The sequence below is a fragment of the Panulirus ornatus genome, chromosome 1, assembly GCF_036320965.1.
Source record: "Panulirus ornatus isolate Po-2019 chromosome 1, ASM3632096v1, whole genome shotgun sequence".
NCBI lineage: Eukaryota > Metazoa > Arthropoda > Malacostraca > Decapoda > Palinuridae > Panulirus > Panulirus ornatus.
This window is the reverse complement of record NC_092224.1, coordinates 54,564,949-54,578,320: the sequence shown is the minus strand read 5'-3', so window position 1 is coordinate 54,578,320 and position 13,372 is coordinate 54,564,949. Positions and strand designations below refer to the sequence as shown.

The window sequence follows — 13,372 nt, the reverse complement described above, 5'->3', positions numbered from 1 at the left end:
CACCAGCCCGGCGCCACAACCCCTGTACACCAAGGTCACCAGGAGGCCGGGGAAGTGTACCTTGTCTCTACGGCCCGTGTGACCACACCACACCACACCGCCCTCTCCTGTCTTGTCCCGGGCCACTTTGGCCCAGCCGGAAGCCTGGCGACACACAGCAGACGAATAATGAAGAACACTTTTATTGAACAGCTCGTCTCTCTCTCTCTCTCTCTCTCTCTCTCTCTCTCTCTCTCTCTCTCTCTCTCTCTCTCTCTCTCTCTCTCTCTCTCTCTCTCTCTCTCTGTCAGTTGCGTTAAACGTCTCGAGCACGACGGTACGACCCCACCGTCTGGGAGGGTCGTGCTTGCATTAAGGGTTCCCACCGTCGCTTTCAAGAGTTCGTGCTCGAGGCTTCCTCACCGTCGTGTTCGGAGGGTCGTGACGTCGTACTTGAGAAGTCAAACGTAATTTCCTCCCAAGTTAATGGCTAAACCGTTACGACAGGGACGGATCTACACCGCCGAACGTATTATTGACGACCTCCCTGACCAGTGATGTTATTGTACCACTCGCACCAGATTCCCACACCACGTTTTCTTTGTTCCACGTCGGCCATCGGTATATTTACGTAACTTGAGGAGCGTACTGGTGTGGAGGTTTGCTCACAAGACCTCTTGATTGGATGATAGGTACGCGGAAGGAAGTGTTTCTCCGTACACGTTGTTCGTGGAACAGAGCGACGCTTCGGCGACCAGTAACTGGGAATAATTCATAAAAAAAGAAGATAGATTTTGTGTTCTTTGTGTATTTTTTCTTTTGTTTCCAGGGAATGTAATTTTCTTTTGTACTTGTCCGTGTTTCCATGGCACGGATGATCGGCATCGTAAATGTCTCAGCAACGTCTCGTGTTTATGATTAATTGCAGTTAGAATTCACCTCTCGCTGGGTGCATTATGTGCCCCGTTGCACGGGTGCTTGGCTGAGGAAATGAATGAGATGTTTGAGTGGTAGCAGGTAGTTACTGGCACGTGCCCCACGCGGTATCAGGTACCAGTAAGGCCAAGGTGAGGAGTGAGGTTGGTACCGCTAGCGTGAGGCGGTCAAGGTGAGAGGAGTGTGAGTGGGGAGTGAGGGGATTATTGTACTGGCGTGGAGAGATGGGTAGGGGGATGGTGAGGGGTGGGAAAGAGGGGAGGTGGGGGGGTGTGCTCCGCCAGCACCATGCGCGGCCACGTGACCAGCACGTCACTTGGTGTCGTCACCAGGGCGCCTGGTGCGTCACGCCCCCCCCCCCTCCTTCCCCACCCGGTGACGCTAACTTACATCTTCCTTCTCCTACTACCCCCCCCCCACTCTCTCTCTCTCTCTCTCTCTCTCTCTCTCTCTCTCTCTCTCTCTCTCTCTCTCTCTCTCTCTCTCTCTCTCTCTCTCTCTCTCTCCCCGTGCTATCAGTCTTGACATCCTTCTGTCCAACTTTCAAGCTTTGTGTCGTGGAAATGAGGTTACTCTCTGGTCCATGGAACATCTGGGCTGCTGTCCCGTAGTGTCAGTAAGTGTTTCCGGAGCTTTGCCACGGTCGTATGCCTCGTACTCCCCCGGTACATAGGTCATCCTGGGGACGAGGAGCGTGTTGCCTCAAATCAGCTCGCATGAGTTCGAGGACGTTTGGCCAACGGTTCGAGCCCCTCTCATGCTCAAGCCGTGGATGTCCAGAGTTTAGCCTGACGCCCGGGGCCCTCCACCAGCCTGGTCTCCTGCAGGAGGATCAAGGCAAGGATGGTTGTGGTTCTCCTGTCTGATGGCAACCAGAAATCAGGACGGATATGGAGAGATTTTTTCGAGATGATGATGATGATGGAATAGTGAACACTGGTTGGATTTATTGTTTGTTTTTACGAACTATTTGTGTCAAGAGGAATGAAATTCTTGAGCAGTTCGATGTTACGACCCTTGAAAACGATGGTGCGAGCCTTGAAAACGACTGTGCGACCCTTGAAAACAACGTTACGACCCTTGAAAACGATGGTGCGACCCTTGAGTATGATGACTTGGCCCCTGACCTAACCCTTAAGGGCCAAGTCAAATGTTTGGCCATGAAACCGTTAGACTCGTTCCCCATGCTCAAGGATGGTATACCATCGTGCTCCAGGATAGTACCATCGTGTTCAAGGATGGTACCGTCGTGTTGAAGGATGGTACCGTCGTGTTCAAGGATGATACCGTCGTGTTCAAGGATGGTACCGTCGTGTTCAAGGATGGTACCGTCGTGTTCAAGGATGGTAACATCGTGTTCAAGGATGGTACCATCGTGTTCAAGGATGGTACCGTCGTGGTCAAGGATGGTACCGTCGTGTTCAAGGATGGTACCGTCGTGTTCAAGGATGGTACCGTCGTGTTCAAAGATGGTACCGTCGTGTTCAAGGATGGTACCGTCGTGTTCAAGAATGGTACCGTCGTGTTCAAGGATGGTACCATCGTGTTCAAGGATGGTACCGTCGTGTTCAAGGATAGTACCGTCGTGTTCAAGGATGGTACCGTCGTGTTCAAGGATGGTACCGTCGTGTTCAAGGATGGTACCGTCGTGTTCAGGAGTCAGTGTGGATAAATGCACAATAGTGTATCAAAGAAGGCTAGATGGATCTCTCGCGATTTATCTTACTAAACAATAGACATTTTCTTGCAATATACTGGATACCGATGGTCTTGAGCAGGCGGGTGATACTAGTGACATGATGGTACAAAAATGTAGAGGTGCAGGGTACAGGATGTGGAAATACAGGATACAGCAAGTGGTGATGCAAAGTGCATGATGGTGCGGGGTACATCACGTGACGGTGTAGGGGACAACAGCCCACCTTCCACACCTTCCTTCACCACCACCACTCTCTCCATGCCTGGCCAGTACACCCTGAACGGCGGAATGGCATTGTTCGCTGGTACTGATCACTTACTATTCTTTTTCTTCATACCTCCCATACTGCCGGCACAACCCTCCTGCTCAACAGTAAAATATTTCCCCAGAAATGTATCATCCCAGTAGCCAGGAATTTCTGTCCTGTAAAAGAAATGGCTGAATTCCTGGCATTGGCATTCACCAGGTTGTCACTGTGACTGAGGGATTAGTTTTCGTGCGTCTGGTAACTTCCTTGGCGTAGGTGCAGGCGGAGAGACAGACATAAAGGACTGCCTTTTTTTTTTTCGTACAGGTATCATGATTTTTTTTCGTTCGTATAGCTGGCCCATGACAACATTGTCATGCATTTATACAAGAATTATGTAGCGGACATTGTATCGTCACCTGTCTGTTTCTGTGGACGTCATCAGACACTTTCATTCTGGATGAAGATTATTTTCGTATGTTTCTTTACTTCCACAGAAGAATGCATAACATACTGATCTGAGTCCTCATTTGCCATACCTTATAATACCTCGTATATTTTCTCCACCTGGAGGCTGGGTCATATTGTCAACCTCTTGGCACCAAGGCACGGCCCTTAGGTGCCATAGCTTGGCCTTTCACTTGAGTCTTAAGGATCAGATCAGAGACCAAGCCATCATATCCAAAGGTCGTACTATCGTGCCCAGTGGTTATACTCTTGTGCTCAAGGTGGTTATTGACCCTTATGTTATGTAGCTACTGTTTGGCATGACACATTTTAAGGAGGTTCTGAGACAAGTGTTGCATTAGAACTTTATGTTAATGAAATGCTGTTAGGCATGGCAAGCAGGCGTGATCAACCACTTTCTGGATAGGTTGCTAGAGTGTGCGAGATGTAAGACCATCACCTATTAACAATGGCCTTCGTCTCCCTGTGTTCATCCCAGACAAGGATACAGTGGCAAGTGGTGTTACCTAGGTACTGCTTTGTCTTAGACACGTGTTACCTAGGTACTGCCTTGTCTTAGACACGTGTTACCTCGGTATTGCCTTGTCTTAGACACGTGTTGCCAAGGAATATTTGGCATCTTCATGAGCAAGAGAGTTTACAGATGTGACGACCATTCTTAGTTCACAATTTTCACTGGAGCTTTTATCCAGTTTTCCCTCATTATTTCTCTTTATCCTCATCTTGTGTCTTCATTCCACCGTCCTCAGTGTATCCCAACACCTCGACATACCTGTATGACTTCCCTCACGTGCCTTCTTGAGAGATGTCTTGAATACACACATCTTCATTTCCTGTAGTTAACCCGCTCAGTTTTATGTCCCACTTCATTGTTAAGGTCAGCTTCTTTTGCATTTTTTTTTTACTCCATCACCTTTTTTCCTCACCGTTTGTATCATTCAAACGTCTGTTGCTGACGACTGTAAAACATGCCATTAACTCTCATATTACAGTCATCACCTGACACATCTGGCCCTCTCGCCGACCTTGGGGGCCTCCTCGCTAGTGACCCGTCGTCCTATCGCTTACGAAGAACTGACCAGTTGTACTCCGCCCGTCATGTTGTTTTGGAAATAAACTTGATCTACACTTGTCCCCCCCACTGTCGCCTTTGCTGCTGCTGCTGCTGCTGCCATTGGTTGTACCCCCCTCACCACTGTCATTTTCCAGTGGGGCTTTAGCTCCAGTTCTTTCTCTTGGCCATCGGTCGAGGCCACCAGCTTAGAATTAGTTCTTCGTCAAAGTCACTCCGTCCCCACGTCGTTTTTCCCTGTCCACTGCTGAGGGAGGCCTTGGATTGCCTCTTGGCTTTCCTCTTTCGGTCACCAGCTCGCGGGTGTCATATTGATCATCATCATTCCGGTGTGTTCCCTGATGATGATTGATGTACCATGTGATCCTGTGTTTGGCTGAGGACGCAGGCCGCAGAACATCTCCCTCCCTAACATTTTGACCACATGTTATATGAATAAATTGTTAACTCAGTAACATATACATGCATGTACCTATATACTTATCTTTATGTATACTTTTAACACACACACACACACACGCACACACACACGCACACACACACACACACACACACACACACACACCACACCACACACACACACACACACACGCACACACACACACACACACACACACACACACCGCGGAGTGAGGTCCGGGCAGGGAGGGAGGGAGTGGATCCACCACCGCTGATCCTGAGGGGGAACTTTCCCAGACGCAGGATTAGTTTTCACTGTCAGTTGTGACATCACAACTTTCACCTTGCAACCGCCAGCCCGGCTCTCCCCTCCCTCCCACTTTCCCCCACCTCCCTCTCCTACCTCCTCTCCTTCATTCTCCAGGCCCTCTCCCCCTCCTCCCCCACCGACCTACTCCCCACATTTTTCCCCCAGTCATGTTAAAGGTTCATGTTACGGACAAAAGCCTTCATCTAGGCCACCTAACCAGGCGCGCATTTTTTTCTTTTTTTCTCTCTTTCTTCCACGTCCCTCAACCACCACATCTTTTCTCCTGCCCGGCGCTGTGTCTACGGCTGGGTTGCTCTCCCCCATCGCCCTCCTCCTCCTCCTCCTCCTCCTGCTCCTCCTCCTCCTGCCCAATCTTCCGCGCCGCCAAAGACTTGAGCTGTATAATTTCGCCAGTGAAACCTTCGAGAGGCGCGGCAGGGTTGCCGGGCCTGACCTCTCCCAGGAAGGCTTGGGAAAAACCATATTAGAAGGTGACGTGGATCAGTGAGTCGGTTCCTCTGTAGTAGTGAAAGTGAGACAGGAGGTGGATGTGTGGATGACATGGTCCTCGCTGGTCTTCATGATGGCGTAGACCTTGATGCTTGCAATGTTCGTGTCCCGCTGAACGTAGGTGAGTACGATGTGTGTGGTGTCCTGCTCTGTGTGTGCGTGTGTGATGTCTGTGGTGTCCTGCCGTGTGTGTGTGTGTGTGTATGTGTGGGTGTGTGTGATGTCTATGATGTCCTGATTCCCGCCTGGGTATGTGAGGTTTATGCCGTTTTAACGTCAGGCTTGTAAATATTATCATCTCTGACGCTGACGTAGGGCAGTAAGATCGTCATCCTTCTTGACGTAGAGTCATCTCGTTCTTGAGCCCATGTACAACGTTGAGGGTGAGTGATGACCATGTCCCCGCATGTTGTCCTGTCAGGCGCCCCGACCTCCCTCAGACAAGTGACGGCTGTCACCAAAACGTCGACACGTATGATCAAGGACCCTTATTACGCACTCAGGAAATACCACGGAGCCCTTCCGCTGCAAGCGGGCCAAGGGTCTTGCCTGGCGAACGTTCCCACCTGATGGTGTACAGTGAAGCCGATAGTAAGGCCTGGCGTTCACTAACCGCGTGGCACACTGTCAGCAGCTAGCGATCTGTGTGTGTGTGAAGATTATTAAGGTAATGGTTGTTAGAACACTACTGCTAGCACTGCTCACTGTGGAATGTTGCTCCAGTGTGTGTCTTGGGTGAGACATGCCCGCCCTAGGTGGGTGAATGGTGAGGGGGGGAAGGGGGAATCCACGTACACCTCTTTGCTCTGACGGCCGAAGCTTCAAGTGGCTGTACCGACCGCGTCATTAGTCCTGGCCTTGTTGTGCAGCTGAGGAGGAAAGAGAAGGAGGAGGAGGAGGAGGAGGATGCCCTGTGTAGATGGTCTAGCAGGATTTCGCAAAGTGGTGCACAAGTTGATGGCTCTAATGGGAATGAAAAAATGATGGTTCGTTCGTTTCAGTGTTGGTGCGAGAGCGTGTGGTAAGCAATTTAATCCCTTGTGTACGAGGACTTAAACGCTCTAAGAGAGCTTAACCCCCTTGAGTACGATGACTTGACACCTACCTACTCAAGGGGTTAAATCGTCGTGTTCGAGAGGATGGATCGTCGTGCTCAAGGAGGCAAGTCGTCGTTCTCCGAAAGGTTACCAGTCATCTGACTGAAGCCTTCTGTATTTTCAGTGCTGCCCCGACAGCATGTGGAGGGGAGGACGTGGGGTAGGGGGGGGGGGGGTTAGTTATTATGTAAAGTGACCAGCGAGCTGGTGTATGTGGCGGTGAGTTCACTTATCAATAGTACTAATGTGGGAGCGTATGGTAATGTAGTTATTACGTGATGCAGCGTCATGTAAGGTGGCGTGTCAGCTGATGCTCGTCAAGGAGAAGAACTTAGAGTTATTTTTAGTAGTAGGTCGAGAGGGTGAGGCAGCGTAGTTACGCGGATCGGCATAAAAGACAGCATGGTGGTCGTGTGGTTGGCGGAGCTACGATGACCCACATTCGCTACCCGAGGTGTGTGTGTGTGTGTGGTGGGGGTCACGGGCACGCCCAACCTCCTCCGAGCCTCCCCTCCAACCGCCCTCCTCCCGGTACATCACAGTGGCTACGCCAGACTCCAGCCTGGAGCTCCTGCCACGCTGACCTATTTATACCTAACCCAGCACGAAAGCCAACCACCGCCGCACCCAAGAGTTAGTGATCGTCTTACAGGGCTGTGTGCTGAAGGAGTCTACAGCTCCTGATTGTATGGAAGCCTTTTGATCTGTGTACCCACTCAGAGTGCATTAGTATAATATGACCAGTGATAATGTTAAGGATCATGGCTGAAATAAGGAGAGACCTGAAAGCAAGTGAAGGAGGTGGAAGTCGTATGAGAGGGGGGGGGGGTCGACTGTGGGCGCCACGTACCACACTTCGTACCTGTGACATGGGGTTGTCGAGGCCCGCGCACCTGATGAACAAGACCCCAAGCTTCAGGGAAGTAATGAGGCGTTTCCTAGTTCCTGGTGAGGATGGGAGGAGACTTCCGGGGGAGGGGAGGGGGAGCTGGGGTTGGGGTGGGGGGACGTCGACAATTTCTCCTTGACTTTCATGTGATGGTTGTGGAGGGCGAGGGTCGTGTGGTGATGTGCTGCTGGCTTGGAGTTGCTAGGGGTCGCTGCTTACACTGCACTGTGGTTAACCGCCCAATTCACTGCTACCACCAGTAGGTTAACCCTCTTAACTCACTGCATCAACGATTAGGTTAATTAACCCCCCCCCCCCCCCCCCGATCTCCCTTACGCACTAACTACAGTGACGCCTCTGTCGACCCATGCTCTCCCTGCATAGCAATTAACTCCTCATTCGGTGCGTCGAGGCCATGGATGACTCCTCACTGCACTGATGTCTTGACCGACCACTGACTCATTGCTTCACTGCCTCGGTTCATTCTTGACTCACTGCATTAAGGACAAAGATGGATCCACCCCTGAGTTGATCTTTGCCTCTCACTTTTGTGACAGTTTGGTTGACTCATGATTCCACCTCAACCCCGTGCTTGACTCATAACTCCACCTCAACCCCATGGTTGACTCATGACTCCACCTCAACCCCGTGCTTGACTCATGACTCCACCTCAACCCCATGGTTGACTCTTGACTCCGCCTCAACCCCATGGTTGACTCCTGACTCCACCTCAACCCCATGGTTGAGTTCCAACTTTCACTATGTAGACTCGCCACCTTTGCTTCAGGATACAAACCCTGGTATTTGCACCCAGAGATGATCTGCGTTTTTCTAAGCGTTCCAGTGTGAAGACTTGCACACACACACACACACACACACACACACACACACACACACACACACTTTCCTTACGTGTCAGCTCTCCACACTATTTGCGTTTCAGCCTCGCACACACTCTTACTTTAGTTCTTAATGTCTGTCAGAGCTTTGTCTTCCCTCGAGGTCCACGTAAACTCTCGCGTGTCGCTTAAGCCTTTCATCGGGTGTCGTCTGGTTTCCATCCTCAGAACGACCAGTTGAAGCTGTTTCGTGTTTCTTTCTCTATCTGTACCCATGTCCCTGGGAGGCGCTCCAGAACATTTCATGCGATAACGTATCATAGAAAGTCAGAAACGCACGAAGAGAAAAAATGAGTATCAATGAATATAAGACCTTAGGGGAAGTGCCATCCTTCGGGGCAAGTGCCATCCACAGACAGTGTCATACCTCTGCCGTGGCCTCGTGCAGCGGTTCCGTAACGCTATCACCCGTGGCAATATCTCCACGAGAGGAAATGCCCCATACATGCCGGGGGGTAAACCTTCCTGGCCGTCTGCCACGCTGTAGGCAGGTCACTTCCCTCAGGAAATTCTCAGTGGGTGGGTCTAGCAGGCCAGTACCTGCACGTGTCCAACCCATCATCACCTGGGTCGCCAGTAGGTCAGTAGTGCTACAGGGAAAGTTCTTCCTCCACCGGGTTTTGTATCAAGCTAACTCCGGAGTTTATATATATATATATATATATATATATATATATATATATATATATATATATATATATATATATATATATATGACGTATTCATTTTTTTCTATAGTTCGTGGTTCACGACTTGCTCATGTTAATCCTCAAGTAATCATGAGTTCGTGTGCACATTAGGGTGTGTTGTTGGCATATGGTGAACGCTATGGTCGATACTGGCCAGGGAAGGAAGGTCTGGCGCCGTGCAGATGGGACATGTTACCCGGCTATTATACCAGTTTAGTTCCACACCAAACCTGCTGTTAGCCACGGACGGATGACCGCCGAGCCAGCCAGTTGAGCAGGGCAAGTCCTGCGTCAGGCTGACCTGGTACAACCATACTGCAGGACCTGCAACCTGAGGCTCCAGGTATTAAAAGCAAGGAATGCACGCGAGTCGTTAGGAAGTGCGAAATTGTGCGAACATCCGGTGATGGTGGTGAGTGTTAGGGGGGAGGGGAATGTAGCCTAGAAACCCTCCTCGTCCACACCGCAGGAGGCAGAGATATTAAGCTGTTTCTTTTCTGTGTGTATTGGCGGAGACCGTATACTACGTCGTGAGGGATCTTTGGTCTTGCGTCCCCCACTATGTCTAACGCTTCTTAATATGCGTGGCGCACCTCTGGAAGTAAAGGTAAAGGACACGCACATGGACGACCTCCTGCAGGAGAGGTCCTAGCACAGACACTGGGCAGGACAACACGTCACCACCACCTGTGTGGCTGCTTATCTTGTGCATGGTGAAGTCCTCGGGGGTCTTGACGTGAACCCCACAGCCCGGGCTAGGCCGCAATAGGCTGGCTGGATTGGGTCGTTGGTCGACCAAGGTGTTGAAAGCCGCTCCCGCTGGAACTGTTAACTCTGCGCTTAAAGGTATAGAGATGGAAACATTTTCTCGAGACAGCAGGAAGTTATCAGTAACTCCATAGCCGCAGATGTGTGTGTGTGTGTGTGTCTGTGTCTGTGTGTGTGTGAATGGAGGTACAAAATATTGAAATAAGTGATAGGATATCCGAGTGAATTTTTCCAAAGTGTAGGACATGGTTGCCGAGAACGCTCCTGCAAATGGTTCGTAGGTTGGGCAGCGAAGACCCTGCGTACCACAGTGTTCCAGGCAACTTTCTTCCCACTGTTCCTGGCTACCGCTACTGCTGCTCCTTTGCTACCCAGTGACTCATCAGGTTGGGGCACCTTTACCACAGCACATGGAGCAACTTTCTCTAACTATGGCATGTGACAGTCGCATAGTTGCGTCTCTAGCACCGGCCACACGGCTTCGACTGGAGAAATTACGACTAGCGTGAGGGGAGGAAACGTTTGGTTCTGGCAGAGTAGATTGTGTTCCTGGACATATTTCCTGTACGTAAGGCTGTGTGTGTGTGTGTGTGTGTGTGTGTGTGTGTGTGTGTGTGTGTGTGTGTGTGTGTGTGTGTGTGTGCCTCGGGAGGCGGCCAGCGTCCTCTGTCACTGGGTACATCGCCGTTGGACCTTGTGTCTGTGGCTTGGTGGGATCCTCGCACCACATAAAAGCCTTCGTTCGTCACAGCGAACAACAATAGAAAAAAAAAATGATATTGATCCCGCATGATATCTAGTTTTTACACACTGTTGAACCCGCTGACATATAGGGATGTACGCATGACTACATGAGTAAGCCTACGTAGCGTCGCTCTGGTAATAACAGTCAGATAGGACAGGCAACACACACACACACACACACACACACACACACACACACACACACGCACAAACGGTTAAGAAACACATACATGTTAAAGCGGTTGTGTGGGTCAGGCTTTTCTCCCCCGTGGGCGACAAGGATGAATGATACAGTCCAGTGTGGCCACAGTGGCTGCCTGCCCGCTGTCAGGGCCGACCATCACTCCGAGGGCCGCGCCTTGCAGGCCCCCGCCGACCTTTGCCTTCAGCCTAGCACAAAAAAAAAAAAAACAATATTATTCTGCCTCTCTGGCGCTGAAATGCTGGATTCTAACGGCGCTGTGGCCGCCGGTGGCTGGAAATCAAGAATTCACTCACGCCTTCACTCCCTGCCGACCACAGGGAATGAATGGTCGGGACCCACCATGACAGGCAGTGTGGGCGACCCCACTGTGCTTGACCAGGGGGAGGGGGTGATAGGGGGGTGCCTGACGCCCTCGCTAACTGTACCCGTTTAAACTGCTACTGTTTATCTACGGCCCTTGTGACGTCACGGCCAGGATGGGCCTACCTCCCAAGGAAACAACACCGAGTAAAAAAGATAATGATTTCTCAGAGCTATTATGGTAAATATATCTGAGATGATAGAATTATTATTATCATTAGTAGTAGTAGTAGTAATAGTAGTAGTAGTGGTTGTAGTAGTAGTAGTTGTTGTTGTTGTTGTTGTTGTTGTTGTTGTTGTGGTACTAGCAGTAGTTGTAGTAGAAGTATATTATATTGCTGCATGTACTTGACTGTTCCCGTTATCCGTCATGAACATTCTCGTGTGTTGTTGTTCTTGTTGTTGATGATGCTGTTATTGTTGCTGTAAACAAGGAGGAGGGCGCGACGCGCAACGGGGGGGGGGGGGGGGGACCCTCCACCTGTTTTTATCCTGGTCTGTAACTGTGAACCGACCGCCAATTACCGACATAGTTCTGTACTGAGGACCTTGACCCTTCCAGTCCAGGGGTAAGAACGAGCGAGGTCCTGTTGACCCCTCGAACACGACGGTACGACCTTGAGCACGTCAGTACGACCCTTAGGTATGGTAGTGTGACCTTTTGACTTGACCCCCCCCCCCCCCGAAAGGTAAGGTCAAACGATCACGCCATCAAACCTAAGGGTCGTCCCGTCGTGCTCAGGGGGCGTACCGTCGTGCTCAGGGGGCGTACCGTCGTGCTCAAGGATCGTACCGTCGTGCTCAAGGATCGTACTGTCATGCTCAAGGATCGCACCGTCGTACTCAAGGATCGTGCCATCGTGCACGAGGATCGTACCGTCGTGCTCAAGGATCGTACCATCGTGCTCAAGGATCGTACCATCGTGCTCAAGGATCGTACCATCGTGCTCAAGGATCGTACCATCGTGCTCAAGGATCGTACCATCATGCTCAAGGATCGTCACCGTCGCACTCAAGGATCGTACCATCGTACTCGAGGATCGTACCGTCGTGCTCAAGGATCTCGTACCGTCGTGCTCAAGGATCGTACTGTAGTGACAGACTATCTTTCATGATAAATGGACGCCATAAAAAGTCACATTAACATTAAAAACGTTTCACGCTTTTCCACCAGTTCTTAGGAATTACCAGTAATTACATTAAAGATAAGAGTAAGAAAGTGAAAGGAGGGAAAGGTCGTTAGTGTGTTCGATCTGAACAAAAATGGCTTCGTTCTTCATATAAGGAATTAGATGCGTTCACTTGGCTTCGTTCAACTGTTACTGTGTAAAAGCTTCGTCTCGCAGGCCCCTTAAGGTGGGTCGTAGGAACAGCCTTGTTCCGTGTGTGTTGGCGTGGGTTGCCTGCTGAGAGTACCTTGTGTATGTGTGTGTGTGTGCGTGTGTGTTGGGCTGGCTTGGTCACTGACACGTTACGACCCGCCAGCCTGACGTCCTGTATGTATGTCAGTGAACATGAGGAGCGGGAGGGCATCAAGTGGTCTGGGCTGGTGATGGTGGTGGTGGTGGTGGTGGAGGTGGCGGCGGCGGCGGATCGAGGCTGCAAGTCCCTCCTCTAGGTATGTTCAGACTTCCTGTTCTGGCGGGCGAACTTCCCACTCCCTTGTTGCTGCTCTCGCAGTACATCACGACACGTCTGCTGCTGCTCCTCGCACGTCCTGCAGCACGTCTCCTGCTGCTCCTCGCACGTCCTGCAGCACGTCTGCTGCTGCTCCTCGCACGTCCTGCAGCACATCTCCTACTGCTCCTCGCACGTCCTGCAGCACGTCTCCTGCTGTTTCTCGCACGTCCTGCAGCACTTCACAGCGCGTCACCTGGTGTTTTTCACACGTCCTGCAACACATCGCGTCACGTCTCTTGTTGTGTAGCCACTGGAAACGTGTCACGGAGCCGCTGCACGTTACGTTACGTGAAGCTTCGGTAGTGTGACAGTTGTCACGGCACATGTCACTCTCGCCTTAAAGCTGTAGAGACCAAGATCCACCAAGAATGTGTCAAGTAAGTTAGCGGTGGTGGCTGGGAGGTTGGATGGAGGCGCTTTG

General features: G+C 50.9%; 1 protein-coding gene across 21 annotated transcripts in view; it reads left to right on the top strand.

The window, feature by feature from the left end:
- LOC139749028 (hormone receptor 4-like) overlaps positions 1-13,372 on the top strand; it is a 500,349-nt gene that overhangs the window by 433,771 nt on the left and 53,206 nt on the right. The gene's annotated exons all lie outside the window — the stretch shown is intronic.